Raw genomic sequence first — 14993 nt, 5'->3', positions numbered from 1 at the left:
AAGATTTTATGGCTTGGCTACCTGAGTGGCTGGCTGTCACACTATTCCTTCCTCCAAGCTGGGAAGATCTGCTGGAGTACTTGTCTAAAGATTTCCACATTTTGCTGTGGAATAGTCATGGTGATGGCTCAAGTGTTCTTGGAGGGTGTGCATATCTGGAAGGTCCCTATCTGGTCTGACACTTCTCCAGTGGTTGGCTTTTCCTGATGGGGAGGTGTTTAAGTACTCCATCTTAAGGATGTACTATCAGTTGCACTGAACTGATTTATGTAGGCTTTCTCAAAGTTTGGAGCCTGTGTTTGTTTCCTGTTGCTGCAGCAACAAAGTCCACAAAGGTGAAACTCTGAAAATTTATTTTCTGGTGTTCTAGAGTTCAGAAGATCAAAAGAAGTCTTAAGAGGCTAAAATCTAGGTGTTAGCAGTCCTGTTTCTTTCTGGAGGCTTCAGGGAGAATCTGTTCCTTATCACTTCCACTTCTAGAGTACCCAAGCAGTCCCTGGACGCATCACTTCAAACTCTGCTTTCAGGGTTACCCTGCCTTTTCCTCTACTGTAGACAAATTCTCGCTGCCTTCCTACTACAAGGACTCTGATTCCATTTAGGGCCCACTGGTAATCCAGAATAATCTCCCCATCTCATGATCCTTAATCACATCTGCAAAGTTGCTTTTGCCATATAATACTCTGGGGAATTGGACGTGGACATCTTGGTGGAGGTGGGGGTGGGTGGAGGAGAGGGCACCAGTCAGCCTACCACGGAACCTGATGCATCTGAATTTGAATCCTGGCTTGAACAATGTTAAACTTTCTAAAGCTTAGATTGCTAATGTCTAAATGGTGATAATAATGCTCATCTCTTACTAGGTTGATGTAAGATTTTGATGAGTAAAGTAAGTAAAGCATCAAGGACCCCACAGGCTTTTGGTTAATGTTAGTTTTTCTTTTTCCTGTCTCCTCTTATAATATCTGAAAAATTAAAGACTTCAGTTTGAAGGCAAGTGAGTCTTTCAGCTTTATAATTATTGTAGCACAAATACAAAATACTAAAAATACTTCTGCTGAAGTGATTGTCACACAGACAAAATACTGGTTAATATCCAGTTAGGGATCCAAGTCAGCATGAAACTATAATGTAATGCAACAGAGAATGTATTATTGTGTTTAGAGATGTACATATCGTAATATGAATGGAATTAGATGCTTTCAACTTAAATATCATATTGAGGATTTTCTCCTCTCAATGTCTACTCTGCTTTCTTTCCACAAATCAGACCACTTTGTGTCTGGGGGAAAGGGAGTGAGAGGGGAAGGCATATCATTCTTCAAATGCTATTATGGTTTTTATTTTGGCATGGAATAAAGCAATGATAATTTGTTTAACAAATATTAATTGAGCATCTCTGATAGACAGTGGTCAAGATGTTTGTAACATAAAGATGAAAAGCCATGATTTCTACCTTTAAATGGTTTATAATCTAATGGAGAGACAGAAAATAGATAACTCTAATAAATTAGAAAGAATTATAATTGGTATAATGGAAGCACTGGGGATGAAGTACTTAAGTCTGCTGGAAGAATTGGGTAAGATGTGGAGGACAGGTGGTCATTCTTGAGCCAACTCTTGAGGGAGGGAAGGCATTTTCCAGATGAATATGGGGATAGAGTAATCTAGGCAATGGAAGCTGTATCTGAAAGTGTATGAAGGACCATAATAATACATGCTCACAGAACCGTCACTAGCTTAATGTGGTACGGGCAGATAGGTGTAGAAATTTATCTTGAGAAACAAACATCACTGACATTGAATTCAAGGATGAATTCAGGTTCATTTTGTATAGGTAAACCTGGATAACCTAATATTCATTTACTCAACAAATATTCGTTGGGCAGCTACAGTATGTAGGAGAGAGTGCTCTGGGCATACAAATTTTAGAGGACTCCATTCTTCCCCTCCAAGTCCTTAGAGTCTAGTATAAGAGCTTGTGATCAGTGTGTTCAAACTAGAAATTTGAAGAGTTTGCAGTTAAATGCAAGTGGATGTTTCTTGGGCTAAACCTTTATGAAAGTTGAGAGCCTTGAAAACTGGAGTTAAAACAGAACTTAAAGCCCATTTATTTTATTATCCTATGGCAGTAGCGATGACTGGCTCTTTTGAACATTTTCATTCCCCTTTCAGAGTGAGGAGTAGTTACTGGGCGGTGGCTTCTTGGAAGTGACCAAGGACTGCATTTCCCAATTCTTCTTACATTTCAGTGGAGACATATGACTAGCTTTCACTGTTGGAATCTGGCGCACATAACTTGTTGGCTGAGGTGGTTAAGAAGCAGGTGCTTTTTCCATCTTCTCTTTCCTCCCTCATCTCTGGCTGGATTTACAAAAACAAAAAACAAAAAAACATACAAAACAAAAAACCCTGTATGTTTCTGAGGATGGTGTTGGTAGAGGCACAAGACAGGACTTGGTCCTTGAATCACCACTTCAAGGAAAGCTACCAGTTGACTAGAAACACTCTCATTGATTAATACAGGAGTGAGACATAATATTATATTGTTCAAAGCTACTAAAAGTTTGGTATTTATTTGTTTCAGCAACTTGTATTACCCAAGTTATCACAATAAGGGTTCTCTTATGCAACATACCACGATTCCTGGGATTGGGTCTTCATCGTATCATGGAGGGCCAATGATTTTATTTGACAAATCTAATTGTTAGACATAGCTCCCTTTTATTAAGATAAAATCTGATTAAATTCTGTCTTTTTAGCCATTATTTCTGTAGCAAGGCCAGGTAAGAAAATGTGCATGTGTTTGTGGTATGAAGGGGCTTCCTTATTCCATCATTGTAGAGGGAAGAGGCAAGTTTCAGAGGCCAAGTCTAGGTGGTAAGCATGTTAACTGGAAAGGGATTTAAGAAAAAAAATCCAGCTGAAGACAGTGTGGTCAGAGGCAGAGATGGTCTTGAGAAGGGCTATCTAGAAGCTCAAAGTGAGCCTATGAGCCTGTGAAGGTCAAGAAGACCCTCTCATGATAAACACCATGAGGACTGAGAGTTCAGCATCTAAATCCAATGATAGGCGTGAGGGGCTAGATGTATCTTTCCATGGATGGTGGTGGGGAGCTTGTTCCCTAAAGGGATAAGAGTAGATGAGACAGGAGCAAGAGAAAATAATTTACCCTTCTCTTTATGTCCTTCATGAGTTTTATCTTTTCCAACCTAAGCAAACTCTTCTTTCTCATGTTTTTCTTATAGACACTATAAAATTATTTTTACTTTCTTCTGGATTTAAGTATGTGTAGAATTAAATACTGTACTTCACATGTAGCCAGTTTATTGCAGAGGTCAGTGAGAAGATTATTCTAATATCTGAATGTTATATGTATGGTAGAGTGTTAGGAGGCTGGGCTTTGAAATGAAATAGGTTGGGTTTGACTTCCCAGTTTGACTTACAAACTTGATGCTTTTGGGTAAAATACTTCTTTGAGCCTCAATTTTTGCATTTATAAAAGAAAAAATAATACTGTATCATATGACTATTGCCATGTTAACAAACCACTCAAAACTTAATGTCTAAAACAATAACCACATATTATTTCTCAAGAGACTATGGGAGGGTTGGTTGAACTTGGCTGGACTCTCTTATATATCTGGACTCAGTAGGTTGACTGATCCAGAATGACTTCAGCTGTGATGACTTAAATGGTCTCTTATTTTCTAGCAAGCTGGTCTACACTTGCTCATATGGTGACTAGCAGGGTTCCAAGATGAGGAGAATGGCAGCACACAAGGCCTTGTGAGACCTGGTTCAGAGCTGGCATGATGTTACTTTGGTTGCATTCTTCTGGCCAAAGAAAATCCAGCAAAAATTCGGGGGGTGAAGATTCCATCGCTTGATGGGGCAGAGAGGGAATGGGAAAGGAAGGAAGAGGTACAAAGTCACATTGCGATGGATGTGGATAGAGAGAAGCCACTGAAGCCAGTAATGCAACCAATCTACCACAAATAACCTTCCTCCAAGAGATTTAATCAAGGGTAAACAAAATATACGTATAAACTACCTAGCACCCAGTAGAAAATCAATAAATTCTAGTTTTTCCCCTTTTATTCCTCTCCTTTACTTCTTTCCTGTTAATGAAGTCTGAAAGTTTATTAGTCTTCTTAGCTGCTACATTATTATTCTGGGACTTGAAATAAATCCCAAACTAATTTTTTTGGTATGAATCTGTCTCTCACCTTCTATATTTATATAACATGTTATATTTTCTGGTCCTTAATTTAAGGTTTAAAACTTATCTTTAAGTAAATTAAAATTTATTATGTGCCTAGTAATGGTCCATATGTTGTGCAAAGTGTTGTACATAATAGTGTGGTGATTAGGGGCACCCACTCAGGAAACAGGCTTCCTGGTCTTGAATCCTGGCTGTGCCACTCAGTAGCTCTCTGACCTTGGGCAAGTTAACTAACCTATTTGTTGTAGAGTGGGAATAATAATAGTATATTTTATCATATAATTGTGAGAATAAAATGATTTAGTATTTCTGAAGCTCTTAGAATGGTGCTTGGCACATAGGGAACTCTATATGAGTAATAGTTAAATGAGTGAATAAACCAATCTCTTCTTTCACCTTCAGTTTATCACAGTTTAACACTGTGAGATCACAGTTTAGTGTGATCTCAACTCTACAGCTCAAGACATTGTTGAGTGATTTTAGCACTTCCCCACTGAACACATAGGAAACTTATATAAATAGTTATTAAATAAATGAATAAAAAGTCCCTAACTTCCAAGATATTGCAGCAATACACTGTGTTGAAGGGATATAACCACAAGATATTGCTGACTGATTCAAGGCTCTTCTCCCCAAGCCCTGTGTGCCTTTAGAATTCCTCTCAATACAGTATTCCAACAGCTTTTACAAATTATTCCAAGCAGATACCCAAGAAGCAAACTATTTTTCCTACCTTGTCTTCTGGGTTGCTCTGACCCTGCATTCTAACTTGTCAAGATGCTTTTGAGTCTTGATTCCTTTGTTTTTTTCTATTATCTCCCAGTCTGATTCATCCACAAATTTGAAAATTGTGTATCTTATTTTTTGGTAAAAATATTTAAAGATTACCATTAAACAAACTCTGTTGCACCCAGTGAGGAAGCACTTTCCATGTTGGCACAATTGTGTCTTAACTATCTTGGGTGTTTGGATTATCCAGCAAATTTATAATCCACACGTGTTAACTTTCATCATTTTATCTACACGGATATTATGAGAAACTCCAACTGTTGGCAGAAATCTGTTTACATGGTGTCCATTGCACTTTTTAGCTCACCAGCCTAGCAGTTCTAACAATAAAAACAGTGAAGTTGGTTTGAAATCACCTAATTAATAGTAAAATTTTCTATTAATTATTATTAATCACAGTCCAATTTTTCACAAAAACATGCTTAAGATTTTTCTCTACATGTTTGTCAGGGAGTGGTCTATATTTTACAGACTCTAACCTTTTTCTTCTAGTTATTCTTTTTTAATTGATTAGAATATTTGGACAGTATATTTTTCCTTTAAAATAGCTTCAAAATTACTATAGTTATACATACGCATTGTAATAAATACAGATAATATTAAGAGGGAAAACAAAACTTTAAAAAATCACTATATATAATGGAATATTATTATATATAATACTTATAATAATATATAATATTATATATATATATTTGAATATTATTCAGCCATTAAAAGAAGGAAATCCTGCCATTTGTGACAACAGGGATGAACCTTGAGGGTATTATGCTAAGTGAAGTAAGTTAGACAGAGAAAGAAAAATACTGTACGATCTCACTTATATGTAGAATCTAATAAAACCAAACTTATAGAAACAGAAGATTGGTGGTTGCCAGGGACTGGGGGGTGGAGGATAAAGGGAGATGTTTGTCAAAGGGTACAAACTTTTAGTTATAAGATGAATAAGTCCTGAGGATGTAATGTACAGCATGGTGACTATAGTTAATAATACTGTATTGTGTACTTGAAAGTTGTTAAGAGAGTAGAGCTTAAATGTTCTCAAAACACACACACACACACACACACACACACACACACACGTAACTATGTGAAGTGATGGGTATGTTGACTAACCTTTTTGTGATAATCGTTTTACAATGTATATTTGTATAAGATCATCACCTTGTATACCTTAAACTTACATGATGTTCTATGTCAAATATATTTCAATAAAGCTAGGGAAAAAAATCACCCAAATTTCTACTATCCCGAGTAAACTGCTATTAATATAATGGTGTTTCCTCTTCCCTTCCCTTCCCGTCCCTTCCCTTCTCTTCCCTTCCCTTCCCTTCCTCCTTTTATGGAAAAATGCTATCCATACTGTTTCTTAGCTTTTTTTTCACTTAACAATCAATTATTAACTTATTCCTATGTTATTAAATATTCTTCCACAGCATCATTTTTGATGGTTGCATACAGCTTTGTTGTATGAAAGTAACATAATTTAATTAGCAATCCTCTATTTTGGGGCACTTGTTTTCAATATTCTATATTATAAATATTGTCATTTTGAACATTTTTATGGATAAAATTTTGTGTACAATCATGATTATTTTATTAGAATATATTACAAAAAGTAGATTTGTTGAGTCAAAAGATTCATCATTTTTAGCTTTTTAATAAATTTGTCAAACTCCCCTCTCCCTCCCAAAATATTGTTGCTGTTTGTATCATACTGTTGTCTGTTCTGGGCATTAACATTAACATTTTATTTAGTGATTTTGATAGGTACAAAGTTATCTAAGTGCTTTAATTTGCACTTATTTGAGTAATAATGAGGTTTGACTTTTAAAAAATAAATATTGTCCCTTTAAATTTTCTCTTTTGTGAATTTCCTACTTATTTCCTTTGTCTGCTTTTCCATTACTGTAACCAGTTTTTCCTATTTATTTGTACGTGTGCTTTATATTTTAGTGTCAGTGACTCCTTGTCTGTCATGCATGTTACCAAGCTTTTGTTCAGTTTGCCATTTGTCTTTAATTTTGATTTTGTTGGTATAAGTACAATTTAAAATTGTATGTAGCCAAATCTAGCTACAACTTGAAAAAATTGTCTTTGGTATTATCTTCCAGTAATTTTGTATTGATATAATTAAATATTTAAACCTTCCAGAACTGATTTTTTGTGTATTACTGAAGCCAAGACCTCACTGGATTGGTTTCTTATTCCCGTCCTTCCACATTCATGTCAGTGAGAGCAGTCACGCTCAGGGCCAGGAGGCTGAGTTGGAAATACCATTGTTCTAACTAATGTGGCATCCACAGCGTACATATCAGTGAAGCCAGAGGAACATTCTGATAGAATTTGTGTTTGCTCTGATCTCATCTTATTTTCTTCTGCATTTTCATCATCATTGTTTTTTTTTTCAGTTGAGATAACCACTTCCTTCCTTTTTTTCTGAAGTTCACTTTTAGTGAGCTCAATGGGTGCTACAAACTGGCTAAATCTAGTTAAAAATTCTAGCTGGGCCCACAGGCATTCCTTTCTATTATAAAGGCCTTAATATTTTTATTATTTTAGCTCAATAGCATTTTTATTTTGCTTATTAATATTAGTTTATGGGAAATAGGCAATTACACAAAATACAGGATTGGAACCAAAATTTGTTTTCAAAATGTGAGTTTTGAGACTTGGAGGATTTCATTTGAAACTCTCATTTATATAATTACAAAAAAATTCATGTTTCAGGAAAACATACTTAATTTTAACATTATCACAAAGTTAGACAGTCAAGTATTTCAAGGGGAAACAAAACAGAAGCAGTGTTTACAAATTTAGACTACATGAGACATTGTGGAGACTCTTTTGTTAGTCAACAACACAATACATAATTTTACACACTACACTTCAAAAATGATGCATCTGTGAAAAATATGATAAAGGTCATAGTGTTGAAGACTTTAAATTCACGGTTGGTAGAGTTGAAGACTAAATTCAAGGTCAAAGTCATACCAACAGACTTTAAATTCAAGGTTGTTGTGATGAAAACTCTAAATTCAAGGACAGATTGTCTAAGAAAGGACAAACGACTAGCATTCAAGCTATTTAGTCAATTAGTTCCCTGTGAGTACAAAATATATAGGAATCACTAAATGGATTAGCCTAATTACAAATTCTGTTCATTTCTAAATAACTTATAAGTCTTTTCACAGAATCATTGTCACATATTTTCTGTCCTTGTGTAGGTATTTCTGCCTCATTTTAAATCCTTATTCAAAACAGTTCTCTCCCATTTCCATATTTGTATAAGTATAAAATATTTTTAAACAAAGAAATGTCTGTTCTAGACATTTCTAGAGAACTATTTTCCCACTAGAGAAAAAAAAGATTCCCATTTCCTCCTCTACCTCAAAAACACAAAGCAAACCCAAACAATCCAATTCCTAAAATAGTATCTCATAGAACCCAGGGCCTGGCACGATATTTCATGCTAGGTTTCCTGCTATAAGCTGAGAACAATTTGATTATTTACATTATTGAGAAATTTGTTCAACAGGCTGGATTCATCCCAGGGCTTCCATCAGCAGAGGCTTGCTTTAAAAAAGGCGAGAGCAGTGGCATCTTTGAATGGGAGCATCAAAGACTCTCCTCCGTCTCTCCTCCTAGTATTCTTCATCAGATTCATCCATATCTGCCAAATGGTCATAATCGTCTACTTCCTCCTCCTCCTCTTCTTTCTCTTGCATCTCTTCATGTTTATTAGGACCCATTTCCAATCGAGCTATAGACACCCTGAGTGTCGGACATGCCATATGGAATCAGGGAAAGGTGACATTAAAGATCTTGTCTTTAAAGTAAAAAAAAAAAAAAAAGGAAGATATAATATCCTTCCATATAGCGTGATGTTATATATGAATATACAACTTGTGTATTCATATACCCAGCCTGGACTGATGATTGGAAATTTACCAACAACTCCAGGTCCTTGAACTTCTTCCTCATTACCTTTATTTTTAAATTTTTTTTAAAGATTTTTTTGATGTGGGCCATTTTTAAAGTCTTTATTGAATTTGTTACACTACTGCTTCTGTTTTATGTTTTTGGTTTTTTGGCTGCAAGGCATGTGGGATCTTAGCTCCCTGACCGGGGTTCGAACCTGCACCCCCTGCACTGGAAGGCGAAGTCTTAACCACTGGACTGCCAGGAAAGTCCCTTCACATCACCTTTAGCATTTGGTATTCTCCGGTAGCGACTGTCTAACTGACAAGCCTTCGCAGGAAGTGCGTCTTTTGACATTTCAATCCTGATTTGGTATGTGAAGAAATAGTGGGGTGGGTATACAGAGCTGAGTTCCTGCAGAAACGATGTGGAAACTGAAACTGTAATATCCCCAGTCATTGCTACACACTCTGGATCATAAACATATCTGAAAATTTGGTCTCTGATGATAGGGAAGCCACCTGATACAACGTTGTTGACATAAGAAGTAAACCAGTCAGTAAAAGTAGCACCTATGATAAACACGTCAGTAGCAGCTGGACTCTGAGCCATTTGGTCAGACATCTGGTAGTGAGGTAGGAGATAGATGGGCCCTTGGGCTGGACAGCTGGTGTTTGTCAAGTGGAGTAAAACTGAAGCTTTGTTCTCACGCAAGTCGCTCCAAGGACAAAGCTAGTGGCAGAAGCTGAGCTCTGCTGAAGTAAAGAGATAAGATGACCACTCCTGAGATCAAGGAAAACTTCCCTGTCTGCACGTGAGCAGGAAGCCTCCTTGGGGGTCAAAAAGGGAGGGGATGCCACCCCATAATAAGTGTGGACATACCCCCCACAGGCCTCTGGGGTGGGATCCATCTTAGCAAAAAGTTGTGCATGCATGTTGGGGAGGGTCCTAGGGCAGGTCAGGTGTGAAGATAGAAATAAGAAAATTGGCCAAAGGTAAACAAAAACCCGGAAGGACTGTCCCATATAAGTGATTTAAATCACCTCTTTATTGTGCTACTCATTTAGGATGCCCATACTCTTTCTCTCTGGGTGTGTATTTCTGCCTTGCTTCTGACTTAAATAAGCAAACTGCTTCTCTGTGTGCTCACCCACATGTTATGCTGTATCTCTAATAATAAACTTTGTACCTGTTTTTACAATTTTTGCCTCCTTGAAATATTCTTGCTTTCAAACAGGGGAAAGAGCCAGGGCCACTTTGCTGCTAGCCTCTAGTGCCTGGTGGTCTAGTGGCTAGGATTCCTGGTTTTCAACTCAGGCGACCCACGTTCAATTCCTGGGCAGAGAACTAAGATCTCTCTTCAGGACCACTCATTGCTCTCTCTCCAAGATCAGTAGAAAACTTCATTTTTGTTTCAGCCCTTCCACTGCTATGTACCGACTCAAACCAGTATGTATGCAAAAAGTTAAAGGGAGAAAATATTTCAGTCCCTGTCTCTACTGGAAGCCTCCAGCAGCTGTATAGATGTCTAACAAATCCTCAGAAAGATAGGATTAGACAGCACCATGCTTCCCAACAACCCAGGAACCACTAACTTCTGCCCATTGTGGATGTGATAGTAACATCGATAATCATCTGGAAGTTTGAAGCCCATCTGAGCTTCTGCAGCATCTAGGTCTTCCTCTTAAGCACTCTCTTTCAGAGAGAAAACCATCTGGACATCTGGGTTACAAATATTTCTTGAGATCATCCCAGGCCTTTGTAATAGTAGCATAATGGTCAATATATCTTCCTGTATCAGAAAAGTATCTGTGAAGAGGGATTTCCAACACTGGTTCTTCTGTGTTTTCTCTTCCTCAGGTATCAGCCAGTAGTTTTTGCAATGTCTTCTCCACAGCGAATCATGACTTGATAGCTGACTAAGTCTTTAACTGACATAGCAACAATTGATTAGGTCTCGGTAGTCCAAGAAGGATAAGATGAGGAGCAGGGGATCGGTGGGCAGTGATTCCAGGGTCGGGGGTGCTGACTGGTCTCCATGGCCGCCATCTTGCCCGGCCCCTTGCAGGCCTGGCTCCATGCCCCCGCCCCAGACCCCGCAGCCACCACCCGCCTCCACGGCATTTGTAAGCTGTGCATTCTATCCATGATGGGTATCAGATGGAGGTAGCTCGTCATTAGCTCCAAAGCCCTAGAAATCTTTTTGTCTCTAAAGAGGCAACATATAAGTGAATACTGTTGTGAATACCCAAGTGAATCCGTAAGCAGTTGTGATATGATGGAATCTGCCACTGATTCCTGATATAAAATTATGCAAGGGAAAGGAACTAACATTTATTGGGAACCAGATACTGTACGTACATTTACATAATTAAGTCCAAACTACAGTTTTGCCGAGGTTACATATTAGCAATCTGATTTTCAGAAGAAAAAATTGAAGCTAAGGGATTAATCAATTTGCCTAGAGTCACGTAGCTGGTACAAGGTGGAGCTGACATTGAAATAGAGCTCTTAAAACATTTAGGCCACTGAGGATCATGCCTGCCTGTATCATAGTTCAGTAATCAACTTAACTCTTGGCTCAAGCATATACCTTAAATGCCAAGATCAAGTAGCAAACAGATGTGGTATTGAATAATCTACGTCTATGTCCTCTGAGGTACCCAAAGTTAGAACATAGTTATTTTGTGGTCCCTTCCTCTGTACCTAGTTCAATGATGGTCAGTAAGTCTCAGGAATCTGACTACTCCCATACTTCTTTCTTATGTAGTCTCAGAATTTCTGATAAAAAGGAGTTAATACTTACTAGCCACAGATTTATAGTTCCAGAACCACTGACTTAGATCATCTAGTAATCTTTTAATTTTTAACACACATACTACTCTAATGGGAAAAAAAATTGACCTTACCAAAATTCATTGCAAGACATACTTCTTAGACAAGACAGTAATGAGGCAATGTCTGGTTCCTGTTAAAAGTGAAAAATAAGTGATTCATAACCCAAACAAAAGTACAGACTTTATCATAAACATCATTACCCAATGCATTGTCAGTAGAACATGCTATGAGAAATATGAAATGAGACCTTTCTTTATACCTTAATTTAATTTAGTCGTCACTTGAATCCTTCCTGACAGTTTAGAATCCAACCTATTTTAAAGTGGCTAGAGAAGGAGAGATACATACTCACAACTGGAAAGAGTTGCCATATTTATCCAAAGTTCACACCAGGAAGCGACCAGTGTGTTGTTTGTTTTGTTCATAGTTATATAGTTTTGTCTCCATAGACGTTTGAATTTCATGCTCAGAATTAAAAGTAGTAAAGTGCCAACAAACATCAGTGTTTCTGAGAAGGCTATGTAAGATTTCAAATCTAAATGTTGCAAACATTATTCCTTTCTTCCTTGTCTGCCTTAATCTGTTTTCCCTTCCTGTGGAAACTAGCTTTTGTTTTGAAAACTGACATACTAATAGATTGTTGCAAAGGAAAGCAGGAGAAAACAAATATTGTTTTAAAATATTGCTTATATGCCTGAGTATAATGTGTTTATTATTTTTAAGCCAAGTATTTGTTTTACTTGTTTGGAAAAATAAACTCTGTGCCACAGTGCATTGCCTGCTAGTATTTTATAGAGCCATGTATGGCTGGTCAGTTATTTTGGGGGGTGATGGGTGGAGGATAAGAATCTCATGCAAAAGACATATATAGGATAGCATAAAATGAAATTTACTTATCAATAAGAGTCTGAGGGGCAGCCTGACGTAATGGAAAAAATCCTGGATTCAGAGTCAGGAGATCTGTGTAAATGAGAGGTGGTTGTGTTGGATTTCACTTTGAAATATTCTGTGACAGGAAATGGACTTGGGAGAGGAAGGAAGAGGGACTTCCGGAACTTCAGAGTGGTACCGTGAACATTAAACAGAAAGGATAGCTCTGGACAAGCCTGTGTGATGTCCTGTCCTGTGGAAAGACTATTACTTGGAGAGAACTGGGCATGTGAATGAACCTGAGGATGTGACCTTGGAACCCTGTCTGGTTTTGGTGGGGAGTATGCTTGGTTAAGTGCAACCTAATTTCTTCCTGGAATCATCCTTGCTTGTCTCTTTAAAGACTATGAGGCCAGTCAGGGATATACTCTGCTGGTGGAAGTGACTGGAACCAGAGACTCAGGTGACATCACCTGGGAAATAAATGTAGGTTGAGAAAAGGAGAAAATCCAAGTTTTCTCCTGAAATCCAAAGTTCAGAGATTGAGTAGAAACAGAGGAGCTCAAGAGTGAAAAAAAAAAAAGTCCGGTGAGGTAAGAAGAAAATTAGGAGAGTGGGTGACACTAAGGCCAAGAGAGGAAAGTGTTTCAGGAAGTAGAAGTTGGTCAATAAAGCTACATATTGCTAAAAGTCTCAGTAAGATGGAGGCTCAGGTGTGTCCATTAGGTTTGGCAGCATCAGGTTATCGGTGACCTGACTAGAAAATGGAAGAATCAGAAGCTTGACTGGAGTGATCAAGCTGAGATTGGGAGGTAAGAAAGTGGAGACAGGAGGTATAGTTACTCTTTTGAGGTTTTTGCTGTATAGAGAAAGAAAGAAATGTGGTGAAAATTAGAGGGTACTTTGGGTCAAGGGAGGGTGATTTTTAAGACCAGGTAAACTAGATCAGATGAGACGGATTCAGAAGAGTGGAAAAAATGGATGATGCAGGAGAGAGAAGGCAAAACTGCAAGGTAATGAGAGGATGTGGATCAGGAGATCCCAGTGGAGCAGGTGGGCTTTTTTTTTTTAGAAGAATAGACACAACTAAGTAATGTCAGGAAGGAAGGTAGAAAGAATAGGTACAGAAGAAAGTAGATAAACAGAAAGTCAAGGGAACACCATTTAAATTGCTTCTTATTTCTCAGGAAAATATGAGGTAGGGTCAAGGGCTAAGGTGATGTTTGAAGAGAGAGGAGGAAGTATGTAATAGTTGTCTACGAGAGTTGGAAAGCAGTGTACTGGGGAAGTGTAAGTAGAGTACATGTCAGGAAGTATCAGGTACCCATTTGTGACCCTGAGTCATGAATTTATTGTGGAACTAATTAGAGGTATTAAATAGTTTTCTTTTCTTTTTTTTTGTGTGTGTGTTAGTTTCTGCTTTATAACAAAGTGAATCAGCTATACATATACATATATCCCCATATCTCTTGCATCTCCCTCCCTCCCACCCTCCCTATCCCACCCCTCTAGGTGATCACAAAGCATGGAGCTGATCTCCCTGTGCTATGCAGCTGCTTCCCACTAGCTATTGATTTTACATTTAGCAGTGTATATATGTCCATGCCACTCTCTCACTTTGTCCCAGCTTACCCTTCCCCCTCCCCCTGTCCTCAAGTCCATTCTCTAGTAGATCTGCATCTTTATTCCTGTCCTGCCCCTAGGTTCTTCATAACCTTTTTTTCGTTTTTAGATTCCATATATATGTGTTAGCATATGGTATTTGTTTCTCTCTTTCTGACTTACTTCACTCTGTATGACAGACTCTAGGTCCATCCACCTCACTACAAATAACTCAATTTCATTTCTTTTTATGGCTGAGTAATATGCCATTGTATATATGTGCCACATCTTCTTTATCCATTCATCTGTCGATGGACACTTAGGTTGCTTCCATGTCCTGGCTATTGTAAATAGAGCTGCAATGAATATTGGGGTACATGACTGTTTTTGAATTCTGGTTTTCTCAGGGTATATGCCCAGTAGTGGGATTGCTGGGTGGTATGGTAGTTCTATTTTTAGTTTTTTAAGGAACCTCCATACTGTTCTCCATAGTGGCTGTATCAATTTACATTCCCTCCCACAGTGCAAGAGGGTTCCCTTTTCTCCACACCCTCTCCAATGGCATTTTTCACAGAACTAGAACAAAAAATTTCACAATTTGTATGGAAACACAAAAGACCCCAAATAGCCAAAGCAATCTTGAGAAAGAAAAACGGAGCTGGAGGAATCAGGCTCCCTGACTTCAGACTATACTACAAAGCTACAGTAATCTAGATAGTCTGGTACTGGCACAAAAACAGAAATATAG

At 37.9% G+C, this 14993-nt stretch overlaps 1 pseudogene; it reads right to left on the bottom strand.

The window, feature by feature from the left end:
* Positions 1-7680: 7680 nt before the first annotated feature.
* LOC111184663 (F-box only protein 3-like) lies at positions 7681-10984 on the bottom strand (annotated as a pseudogene).
* Between the last annotated feature and the right edge of the window lie 4009 nt (positions 10985-14993).

Source organism: Delphinapterus leucas, chromosome 1 (assembly GCF_059928025.1).
Source record: "Delphinapterus leucas isolate spDelLeu-1000000601 "Yukka" chromosome 1, BTC_Dleu_Yukka2, whole genome shotgun sequence".
NCBI lineage: Eukaryota > Metazoa > Chordata > Mammalia > Artiodactyla > Monodontidae > Delphinapterus > Delphinapterus leucas.
This window is presented reverse-complemented; position numbering and strand designations above follow the sequence as displayed.